Here is a 13320-nt window from a genome sequence, read left to right as displayed (position 1 = left end):
CATGCAAGAACAGTTATTTTAAATTCATTTCTATACACTGTTAAAGTCAAGGAATAGCTGTTTTAAGTTTATTGGAATAGACTAAAACTACCTTCTGTAGGTTTATGTGTGGGTCAGTTACAAATAAAAATGCCCAAGTTAAAGAAAAGGAAAGAAACAAACAAACATAAATAAATACTGTGAATACTTTTTAATGTCAACAAGGTTTATGCAGTTTAAATGAACCTTGACCTTTATACATTCGTGCATACACAGTTCAACCATGTTAATACATTTGTTTTCCTCTTACATAAAAACCACAGTTTACAGACAAAATCTGCAAATATTATATTAGTAAATACAAATATTAATTATACAAAATCGATTAATGAAAATGAAAAGAATTAATATTAAAGGGCTATCCAAAAAAATCCAAATCACTTTGAACTCATTAACAGAAAACAAAAGAGGGAAAAAAAGAAAAAGAAAGAGAAGTAAGCATCACGGCGATATGAAAAGCGGCCAGCAGGTGGCACTGAGTTTGCATGCAGCCCAAACAAATGAATGGCCACTATCTGCACCATGCTGTACAAACATTTCAGGTTTAATCCCAAGAAACACTGGAATGAAAAAGTTACTTCAGATACTGTATTTTAGATCAAAACCACAACCAATCATACTATATATCAATTTATGGGTGTTCACTGACATTATAAAGTATCTAGTACACACAAAGCATTTAACGCTACATGGCATGCGAACTCCGACACTCCGGTAACTGTTCAAAATTAGTCATCACCCCACCCTACTACAGAAACAAACCGGTCCAAGCAGAAAACTCTCCACAGACACCACAACTACCACTGACAGGTGGATGTGAAAGTTCGCTGCTGTTGTCAGACATGTCTTCTTGAAGAAAACACGTCCAGTAATTTATCTGAGAAAGGTAAGTGTCTGAAATCTGTTGTCAAATGGTCATTCTCTAATGGTGACTTAGTTTCTGCCAAAATATTTGAGTCACATGTGTTGTTACAACTCTAAATCCATAATAAATTTCAGATGTATTGATCTACTTAAGTAATTATCAGGAGTAATAGCGTTATTACATTTTATTTTGCTATAAGTATGATTAAATGTGTTAAAGCGAATTGACCTAATCCTTTGAAATGATGTTTATTAAGTGTAACAATGCAAAGGTTTTCAGTTAGGGGAAGGTTTAGGGTTAGAGGATAGAAAACATTGCTCGGTCAGTATAAAAGAATAGAAGTCTGTGGAAAGTCCCCACAATTCACAGAAATAAACGCGCGCATGTGTATGCGTATATGTATGTGTGTGTGTGTGTGTTACTTTGGATTATTGCTGAAAAAGACAGATGTGAAGATGTGGTGTTAAAAGCTCTGCTCTGAAATTTTACATTTACATTTATGCATTTAGCAGACGCTTTTATCCAAAGCGACTTACATTGCATTCAAGTTACAGTTTTACACTTTTATCAGCTCTTAAATCTATATGAATATATATATATATATATATATATATATATATATATATAACTGTTATATATATATACAGTGAGGCAAATAAGTATTTGATCACCCTGTGATTTTGCAAGTTCTCTTACTTAGAAATCATGGAGGGGTCTACAATTTTCAGCATAGGTGCATTTCCACTGTGAGAGACAGAATCTAAAAATAAAAATCTGGAAATCACATTGTATGATTTTTTAACAATTTATTTGTGAATTACTGTGTCAAATAAGTATTTGATCACTTGAGTCAAAAATTTGTAATATTTGGTACAGAAGCCTTTGTTAACAATTACAGAGGTCAAACGGTTCGTGTAGTTCTTCACCAGGTTTGCACACACTGCAGGAGGGATTTTGGCCCACTCCTCCATACAGATCTTCTCTAGATCTGTCAGGTTTCGGGGCTGTTGCTGAGCAACACGGAGTTTCAGCTCCCTCCAAAGATTTTCTATTGGATTTAGGTCTGGAGACTGGCTAGGCCACTCCAGAACCTTGATATGCTTCTTATGGAGCCACTCCTTGGTTTTCCTGGCTGTGTGCTTTGGGTCATTGTCATGTTGGAAGACCCAGCCATGACCATCTTTAATGCTCTGACTGAGGGAAGGAGGTTTTTGCCCAATATGTCACAATACATGGCCCCGTTCATCCTCTCCTTAATACAGTGCAGTCGTCCTGTCCCCTGTGCAGAAAAACACCCCCAGAGCACGATGCTTCCAGCCCCATGCTTCACTGTAGGTATGGCATTATTGGGATGATACTCATCATTCTTCTTCCTCCAAACACGGCGAATGGAGTCAAGACCAAAAAGTTCTGCTTTGGTCTCATCTGACCACAGGACTTTCTCCCATGACTCCTCTGGATCATCCAGATGGTCCCTGGCAAACTTCAGACAGGCCTGGACATGGGCTGACTTAAGCAGGGGAACCTTCCGTGCGATGCAAGATTTTAAACCATGACGTCTTAATGTATTACTGATAGTAGCCTTGGAAACGATGGTCCCAGCTCTCTTCACGGCATTGACCAGCTCCTCCCATGTAGTTCTGGGCTGATTCTTCACCATTCTTAGCATCATTGATACCCCATGAGGAGAGATCTTCCGTGGGGCCCCAGTCCGAGGGACATTGACAGTCATCATTAGCCTCTTCCATTTTCTGACAATTGCTCCAACAGTTGTTCTTTTTTCACCAAGCTGCTTGGCAATTGCCCCGTAGCCCTTTCCAGCTTTGTGAAGGTCTACAACTTTGTCTCTTGTGTCTTTTGACAGCTCTTTGGTTTTGCCCATGTTGCTACTTAGACTTTGGCTGATTTTTGGGGTGCACAGGTGACTTTATGACAGCTAGCGACCTCAAACAGTTGCTACTAATTTAGAATCATGAGCAGAGTGTAGCTGGACTATTTAAAAATAAAATAACAGGTCTTTGAGGGTCAGAAATCTGGCGGATAAGCAAGTGATCAAATACTTATTTGACACAGTAATTCACAAATAAATTGTTAAAAAATCATACAATGTGATTTCCGGATTTTTATTTTTAGATTCTGTCTCTCACAGTGGAAATGCACCTATGCTGAAAATTGTAGACCCCTCCATGATTTCTAAGTAAGAGAACTTGCAAAATCACAGGGTGATCAAATACTTATTGACCTCACTGTATATATGAAATATGCAATTTTTTAATTTTGGATATTATCTTTTTGGAAAAGCTCCTACTAAAAGTAGCCTACTATTGAAACCAAACCCTTTTTTTTTTACTTATGCATTTCTAAGGCAAAAAGAGCTTTAATACTTCTTGTTACCTCCATTTCTTGTAGAAGTATTTATACATCGCTCATCGTGACTTGACGTATACTCGTATACTTACATTTGTTTTGTAAATTTTCCTTACTTCAAATGACTCCCTGCTGAATCTGCTGCTGCTGAATTTATTTTAGGCAAAGCTATTACCTCCTGATGATGTGATGTAATAGATTGATTTATAAAGTCGGCACATGAAACATACTTTAATAAAAACATGTCCTCCATCTCTTGATTTGATCAATTTCAATAGTTAATAAACGTTTACTTTATTTGAGGGTATTAAAAAGTAGCAGTAACTACTCAAGCACATTTTTGACTTAATACTTTGACTTAGGCTAATTAAAACTTTCCCTCAGTACCCAGCAGACCATCACTAAAATAAACTTCCAAACATCACTATAATCAATTCTGTGTTGATGATCTAGACATGGAAAGCATGTCATAGTGGTCTGCATTGTCATGTGTTTGGTCTGTTATGCTTACATTTATATAACAAATTAGTATATAGACTTTATATCTCAGTAAAAAAAAAAAGTTTAGCAGTGTGACCAGTTCTCGAGAAACTTCACAGTTCCACAACAAATATGGCCTCATGGTCTGCGATGTGGCAATGTAATCAGCACATTTTCTGTATACTTTGCAGTTGCGGGCCATTGTACTCTACACGCACTGTTTCATGTCAAAGTGTAAACGCTTGACATTATCTGTGTTTTGGCCAGTTTCATTTATAAAGCATCACATGCAACAGGGATGACCAGTCCTGCTTCTGGAAGGCCATTAACCTGCAGAGTTTAGCTACAATCCCATATAAACACACCTGAACAAGCTATTCAAGGTCTTCAGGTTTACTAGAACTTCCTCAACTTGTGTTGGGGCAAGTTGTGGACAAACTGCAGGACATTGGCCCTCGAGGAACAAAATTGGACACCCATTATCCTACAGCATTTGGTTGAATTCTCAGAAATCCGCTTAAGATATTAGGAATGCAAAAAGAAAGCTAAAAATGTATTTTTTGCATTCCTTTTTGTCTCCTTCAGTAAATACCATGCGATCATTTACAAACAGAAGTAGTTTGACAAAAAGTTAGCACCAGTTGCTAATGAAATTTTATAGAATGATGTCTCTCCAAATTATGCTAATACTATTTATGCTTTCCATACTATTTATGGTTTCCAGGTACTCTGGGGACTTACATAAAGTACATACATATATAAGAGAATAGAAAAAAATGCATATGTATTTAAACATGAACTTAAGTAGATTAAAAACCTGAAATTAATATACGTCTAGATGGAATAAGCAGTAGATTTAAGTACAGATGTGCACATTATGTGTACTACATGTAATGTGTATATGTACTGTATATACAGGTGCTGGTCATAAAATTAGAATATCATGAAAAAGTTGATTTATTTCAGTAATACCATTCAAAAAGTGAAACTTGTATATTAGATTCATTCATTACACACAGACCGATATATTTCAAATGTTTATTTCCTTTAATTTTGACGATTATAACTGACAACTAATGAAAGTCCCAAATTTAGTATCTCAGAAAATTAGAATATTGTGAAAATGTTCAATATTGAAGACCCCTGGTGCCACACTCTAATCAGCTAATTAACTCAAAACACCTGCAAAAGCCTTTAAATGGTCTCTCAGTCTAGTTCTGTAGGCTACACAATCATGGGGAAGACTGCTGACTTGACAGTTGTCCAAAAGACGACCATTGACACCTTGCACAAGGAGGGCAAGACACAAAAGGTCATTGCTAAAGAGGCTGGCTGTTCACAGAGCTCTGTGTCCAAGCATATTAATAGAGGGGCGAAGGGAAGGACAAGATGTGGTAGAAAAAAGTGTACAAGCAATAGGGATAACCGCACCCTGGAGAGGATTGTGAAACAAAACCCATTCAAAAATGTGGGGGAGATTCACAAAGAGTGGACTGCAGCTGGAGTCAGTGCTTCAAGAACCACCACGCACAGACGTATGCAAGACATGGGTTTCAGCTGTCGCATTCCTTGTGTCAAGCCACTCTTGAACAAGAGACAGCGTCAGAAGCGTCTTGACTGGACTGCTGCTGAGTGGTCCAAAGTTATGTTCTCTGATAAAAGTAAATTTTGCATTTCCTTTGGAAATCAAGGTCCCAGAGTCTGGAGGAAGAGAGGAGAGGCACATAATCCACGTTGCTTGAGGTCCAGTGTAAAGTTTCCACAGTCATTGATGGTTTGGGGTGCCATGTCATCTGCTGGTGTTGGTCCATTGTGTTTTCTGAGGTCCAAGGTCAACGCAGCTGTCTACCAGGAAATTTTAGAGCACTTCATGCTTCCTGCTGCTGACCAACTTTATGGAGATGCAGATTTCATTTTCCAACAGGATTGGCACCTGCACACACTGCCAAAGCTACCAGTACCTGGTTTAAGGACCATGGTATCCCTGTTCTTGATTGGCCAGCAAACTCGCCTGACCTTAACCCCATAGAAAACCTATGGGGTATTGTGAAGAGGAAGATGCAATACGCCAGACCCAACAATTCAGAAGAGCTGAAGGCCACTATCAGAGCAACATGGGCTCTCATAACACCTGAGCAGTGCCACAGACTGATCGACTCCATGCCACGCCGCATTGCTGCAGTAATCCAGGCCAAAGGAGCCCCAGCTAAATATTGAGTGCTGTACATGCTCATATTTTTCATGTTCATACTTTTCTAATTTTCTGAGATACTGAATTTGGGACTTTCATTAGTTGTCAGTTATAATCATCAAAATGAAAGGAAATAAACATTTGAAATATATCAGTCTGTGTGTAATGAATGAATCTAATATACAAGTTTCACTTTTTGAATGGTATTACTGAAATAAATCAACTTTTTCATGATATTCTAATTTTATGACCAGCACCTGTATGTTTTTGAAAGTCTCAGCTGCTCACCAAGGCTGGATTTTTTTAAAACAGTAATACAATATTTGCAATATATTTAAAATTTAAAATAACTGATTACTATTTTAATGATTTATAATGTAATTTATTCATGTGATGACAGCTGAATTTTCAGCAGCCATTACTCCAGTCTTCAGTGTCACGTGATCCTTCAGAAATTATGATTGATGCTGATTTGGTGCTAGAGAAACATTTATTATTATTATAAATGACTACAATTCTGTTGAAAAAGTTGTGCTGCTTAATATATATATATATATATATATACCTTTTTTGGGTTCTTGAATACAAAGTTAAAAGAAAACTGCATTTATTTGACATAGAAATCTTTTTTGTAAAATTATAAATGTCTTTAATGTCAATATTAACCAATTTATCAATTTAATAATCATATGTGTATATATACAGTGGGTACGGAAAGTATTCAGACCCCCTTAAAATTTTCACTCTTTGTTATATTGCAGCCATTTGCTAAAATCATTTAAGTTCATTTTTTTTCCTCATTAATGTACACACAGCACCCCATATTGACAGAAAAACACAGAATTGTTGACATTTTTGCAGATTTATTAAAAAAGAAAAACTGAAATATCACATGGTCCTAAGTATTCAGACCCTTTGCTGTGACACTCATATATTTAACTCAGGTGCTGTCCATTTCTTCTGATCATCCTTGAGATGGTTCTACACCGTCATTTGAGTCCAGCTGTGTTTGATTATACTGATTGGCCTTGATTAGGAAAGCCACACACCTGTCTATATAAGACCTTACAGCTCACAGTGCATGTCAGAGCAAATGAGAATCATGAGGTCAAAGGAACTGCCTGAAGAGCTCAGAGACAGAATTGTGGCAAGGCACAGATCTGGCCAAGGTTACAAAAAAATGTCTGCTGCACTTAAGGTTCCTAAGAGCACAGTGGCCTCCATAATCATTAAATGGATGACGTTTGGGACGACCAGAACCCTTCTTAGAGCTGGCCGTCCGGCCAAACTGAGCTATCGGGGGAGAAGAGCCTTGGTGAGAGAGGTAAAGAAGAACCCAAAGATCACTGTGGCTGAGCTCCAGAGATGCAGTCAGGAGATGGGAGAAAGTTTTAGAAAGTCAAACATCACTGCAGTCCTCCACCAGTCGGGGCTTTATGGCAGAGTGGCCCGACGGAAGCCTCTCCTCAGTGCAAGACACAAAAAACACCTGAAGGACTCCAAGATGGTGAGAAATAAGATTCTCTGGTCTGATGAGACCAAGATAGAACTTTTTGGCCTTAATTCTAAGCGGTATGTGTGGAGAAAACCAGGCACTGCTCATCACCTGTCCAATACAGTGAAGCATGGTGGTGGCAGCATTATGCTGTGGGGGTGTTTTTCAGCTGCAGGGACAGGACGACTGGTTGCAATCGAAGGAAAGATGAATGCGGCCAAGTACAGGGATATCGTGGACGAAAACCTTCTCCAGAGTGCTCAGGACCTCAGACTGGGCCGACGGTTTACCTTCCAACAAGACAATGACCCTAAGCACACAGCTAAAATAACGAAGGAGTGGCTTCACAACAACTCTGTTCTTCTGTTCAACTCTGACTGTTCTTGAATGGCCCAGCCAGAGCCCTGACTTAAACCCAATTGAGCATCTCTGGAGAGACCTAAAAATGGCTGTCCACCAACGTTTACCATCCAACCTGACAGAACTGGAGAGGATCTGCAAGGAGAAATGGCAGAGGATCCCCAAATCCAGGTGTGAAAAACTTGTTGCATCTTTCCCTAAAAGACTCATGGCTGTATTAGATCAAAAGGGTGCTTCTACTAAATACTGAGCAAAGGGTCTGAATACTTAGGACCATGTGATATTTCAGTTTTTCTTTTTTAATAAATTTGCAAAAATGTCAACAATTCTGTGTTTTTCTGTCAATATGGGGTGCTGTGTGTACATTAATGAGGAAAAAAATGAACTTAAATGATTTTAGCAAATGGCTGCAATATAACAGAGTGAAAAATTTAAGGGGGTCTGAATACTTTCCGTACCCACTGTATACACACACACACACACACATATAAATATCCAAATGAAGTTCTTAGCAATGCATATTACGCATCAAATTAAGTTTTGATATATTTACAGTACAAAATCTCTTCATGGAGCATGATCTTTACATAATTTCCTAACGATTTTTGGCATAAAAGAAAAATCAATAATTTTGACCCATACAGTGTCTTTTTTGGCAATTGCTACAAATATACCCCAGCGACTTAAATATGGAGTAAGCGATTTCTGGAAGCCAATGTTGATATCTGAAATCACCAAAACAAACACGCACCTGTCCCAAAAGGGTGTCACCCCTATTTTGATAGCTCCTCCCCACACATATACGTAATCTAGGCAACCCCGGCAACGATTAGTTCTGTGAAACAAAGCATAACAATGTTTTTAAAGAGAATAAAAAATAATAAATAATATAAAAAAGATCGGTCCTGTCTGTTGTTTATTAATTCAAGCGGTGACTGGTTTATTAGGGCTGTCAACGTTAAGGCGTGTGATTCATCTAAAAATTAATTAATCGTTTGATAAGGTTTGACCCCAACTTTTTGCCGTCATCCAGCGCGGAAGGAAATCATTGCCTGCATCCCAATGTGCACACTATCCATCCTACATTCTATGTGATATTAGTCATTTTCAATAATATTTAGGGCAGATAGGGTGAGAGAGAGAGAGAGATGTATACTCATATGTGATATAAGGGTACAGCGAACCAGTGTTGTTGCCAGGGTCGCGGTTTTCCCGCACAATTGGGCTATTTTGAAAGTACAGTCGCGGAAAAAATGAGAGCGTCTGCAGTTTTTTGGCCTACTTTTATAATGTACCGCGGCCGCCCAAAGTATACACATGTGATCGCAAAAGGAAGTTATTACAAACACTCGATGGTGTTTTAAAGTGAGTTCTGAGTAAAAGTGTATTAATATCATAAATTGTCTTCTATAGCATGATGCTAATGCTAGCTCTAATGCACCTGCAGAACAGGTCCAATTCTTCTTCATAATGCATTTTATCATAATACTTCATGTAAGGTCGCAAGAAAATGTTTTGTATTTATTTAGAAATACTTTTGATAATAGTTGGGTAAATGTGTACTGGGATTGAAGCTTGGTAAACGTTTTATTGTCAGTATAAAGGCTGATAATGGCTGAATTAAAACAAAAGAATAATAAGGATTATGTCTCATACCTGCCGGAGGTGTGAAAGATTCTGTTTCCTTAAACTAGTTTGTCATGCATTCCTTTATTTCAACACATTTACAGGTAGATCCTAGTATTTTAAATTTGCGATTAAGTGCTGTCGGCTGAAGTTGGTCCTCGTCGGCTTGTTCTCGGCCGATTCGACATGTTGAATCAGCGTCGATCAGTCGGGGCATCTGATCTGATTGGATCAAGACGCTGCCGACTTCAGCCGACCACGCTGTCTGCTTTCGTCGCCACTAGTTCGTCGGCGTCAGCTTGGTGTGTAACTTAAGCCAAGTTCACACTACACGACTTTACATGTCGGCAGATCGCTGTGCCGTTCAGACTACATGACTTGATTGTCTGTCTTTTAGTCGTTGTGGTGTTCACACTACATGACTCTTATGTAAATGATCCGCAACCAGGGGTTACACACTACACCGGCTGACAACAACTCTGTCACCCAACTACTCGATTCGGTCCCTAAACCACGTTTTGTCATGAAAACACGCGAGAATTGATCGTTCGCAAAGAGCTTGATTGAAAGGTGATCTGGCCAATCAGAACAGGTATATTATGTGCCGCTGCTGCTATCCTACATCTTGCCCGACAGTAGGTGATGGGAAGTTCGGATCATTTTACCGACTCGGACCTTTGAGTCTAGTTCAGCAAAATGAACGAATCTTTTTTCGAGTCATTTCGTTCATTTTAGCAAAATATAATTCAAATGTTACGTGTTACTTTCCAAACACATCTACTACTTATGCAAACGTTTATCACACTACAAACAATACAAAACTATAATGCTATAAGAAACAGAAAATATTACTTAATTGTTTACCTGGGTCTTTAGTCTATGATTAGCGCACCACCTCTTATCTGACAAGTGTTCGGGTTTGAGTCGTTCGTTCATCACGTGACAGCCTCATACGCTTAACCAATGCAGCGTGAGCCGGAAAGAGAATTTATTAGTTCGTCTATCGAGTCTCGGGTTTGAGTCGTTCGTTCATTTGTCACGTGACCACTTGCCGGATCAGTACATATCAAATAGGCTACTATAAAGTAAAACTGTATTTTTTGTATGTTGGATCATATTTAAGAATTATCATAAAATTATCAAAATATGTGTAATAAGCATTTTCCTAGAAATAAAAATGGTCTGTTCATTTTTTTGAATGCAAACATGCCTTAAAGCATGTTCTAAAATATAGCCACAGTGTTATTTTAAAGCTTATTTATTTTTTATTTATTTAAAAAAGGCCTAGCTTTTTGTGCAATATATATATATATATTTTTTTTTATTTTCATTTTTTTTTTAATTGTTTAAATTCATTCGGGATTAGTTATTCTCTTAGCTAGAAAGCTTTTTTTTGGCACAAAAGTGTTATTTATTTTAAAGCTTATTTATTTTATTTATTATTAAAAAAAGCCTAGCTTGTTGTGCAGTATTTTGTTTTAGTTTTTTAAGGCTCTGTGGCTTTAGTATATTTTAATTGTCTTGTATTTTTTATTTAAATAGTTTAAATTCATTTTGGAATAGTTATCCTCTTTGCTATAGCTTTTTCTGGCACAAAAATAAACAATAAAAAACAATTCAGGAGTATGTACAGAGTGTTAATGTCTAAAGTGTCATATGTTACAAAAGTATAGTAAGTAACACTATAGTCCAATCTAAAGGGTTAACTCAAAAGACATAAATACAACAAGGTATTGTATTTTATGAAGATTAGACTAAAAAAAATAAATAAAAACAAAGCATAACAAGTCAAGTCTGCTTTATTGTCAATTCTTCCACATGTACAGTACATACATACAGAGAACTGAAATTGCGTTACTCTCAGACCCTTGGTGCATACAGTTAACATTTAAGACACTGACAGTAGACGTTCAAATACAGATAAATACAGTTTGTACATATGTACATACAACTATACAGATATACAAATGAGGACATTTGTAGAAAAATAAAAAAGAGATAAAGTGGCATAAGGCACATGGCAGAATAGATAGAGTGCAAACCAGTTAAATAAAACAAAACTGTGCAGATATATGTGTAGTGCAAGAAGAGGTTAACCAACTCGTTATTATCTTTTTTTTACCACATGGTGTTATGGACAGTGTTGGGGGTAACACATTACAAGTAACGCGAGTTACGTAATAATATTACTTTTTTCAAGTAACTAGTAAAGTAACGCATTACTTTTTAATTTACAAGAAAATATCTGAGTTACTTTTTCAAAAAAGTAACGCCAGTTACTTTTTCCCCATTTATTGATTGACAGTGCGCTGTGTCATGATGTTACTGTAGTTCTAGACTAAATGTGAATGTGCGTTCATCCCACTCGCAAAAAACTGATTTAGTATTCATCAAAATGAATTAAAACAGTGAAATGCAAACTCAGACTATGACGCAAACTGCAATAATTAGATATTTTAACACAAATGTATCTAATCCCATTTTATTAACCAATGTCTTTGCTGCTGACCTTTGATGATCCAGTTCAACCATACTAATAAGTAAAAATGACTTTAGATAAACTAACAATTGTGCTTCATTGTTTTTTTATTGCCGAAGAGTGTTAAACCTTCTTATCCTGAGTTTTACTTTACAGACGTGAATTTACTTTTCCTTCACAAGATACAAGGCTTTTACATTTGTATTAATGTCATTTCTTGTATTAAAAACAATCAAGCCCTGCTCATATTTAAAAAGTAATGCAAAAGTAACGTAACGCATTACTTTCCATAAAAAGTAGCTAAGTAACGTAATTAGTTACTTTTTTAGGGAGTAACGCAATATTGTAATGCATTACTTTTAAAAGTAACTTTCCCCAACACTGGTTATGGAAAAGAACCATGTGACAGAAATTAAAAGCAATAATTTGAGACCAGAAAAGCATCACATAACTGTAAGAGTAAATAATAATACTAATAATTCTAATAATAATAATAATGACTATGCACCCGTTTGTAAGGAAGGTTGTAAATTAACTAATTTCTCTGTCCAAAACTGTCACGTAACGTGACAAAAGAACCAAAAGAACGAACGACTCAAACCCGAGACTCGATAGACGAACTAATAAATTCTCTTTCCGGCTCACGCTGCATTGGTTAAGCGTATGGGGCTGTCACGTGATGAACGAACGACTAAAACCCGAGAATGCTGTGCAATGCGCATGCGCGACTGAACGAATCACTCCCCGAGACGACTCGTTCTTCCCGAGTCACATTAAAGATTCGTTCAAAATGAACGAATCGTTCAAGAACGACCCATCACTACCCGACAGTTGGCCACTAGTCTTCATAGAAATACATGTTAAAACGGGGTGAAAAAAATCGACTGAATTGAAACTTTTTCAATATAACTAAATATAAATATGTGCTGAGGGTTAAGCTGTGATGTTGTTGGCTGCCATGGTAAAGACAATAAGCTGAGGAATTTAAAAGTGCTTGTTTTGCTTACCAGAAAATCTGGTCATGTACTGTATGGCTTGCAGCGCTAAAGTTAAATGCTGAGTGTTAAATAATAAAATAATATGTTAAAAAGTGTGCTCCTATCATTCTGTGGACACAATCCCGTGAACTTCGCCCCGATCATCTGTTTTCAATGCAGGTTAACCGCGAGCTTCATGTCATCTTCACACTCATTAAACTATGACAGATCCTTTACTGCAAAAAGACTGTCACTGCAACACTCGCAAAGTGATGAAACTATGGCGCTATGTGCTTTTTAAAACCATTTTCATAGGTTTCACGTTATATTGTCGGTTCGGAAAATATGTAAATGCGCATGCCCAGTAGCCGCAGCTGTATCCCTTCTAGCCTTAAAGGTGCCATAGAATGAAAAACAGTCTTTACCCTGGCATATTTAAAT

General features: G+C 37.2%; 1 protein-coding gene across 2 annotated transcripts in view; it reads left to right on the top strand.

The window, feature by feature from the left end:
• Nucleotides 1-823: 823 nt before the first annotated feature.
• LOC306842792 (multiple C2 and transmembrane domain-containing protein 2-like) overlaps nucleotides 824-13320 on the top strand; it is a 62500-nt gene continuing 50003 nt past the window's right edge. For both annotated transcript variants that reach the window (XM_079373860.1, XM_079373859.1), the window contains exon 1: nucleotides 824-925. The gene's annotated coding sequence lies outside the window, so the exon portion shown is untranslated. The remainder of the gene's footprint in view (nucleotides 926-13320) is intronic.

This window comes from Barbus barbus (assembly GCF_936440315.1).
Source record: "Barbus barbus genome assembly, chromosome: 23".
NCBI lineage: Eukaryota > Metazoa > Chordata > Actinopteri > Cypriniformes > Cyprinidae > Barbus > Barbus barbus.
Note: the sequence above shows the minus strand (reverse complement) of the source record. Positions and strands in the feature narration are given on the sequence as shown.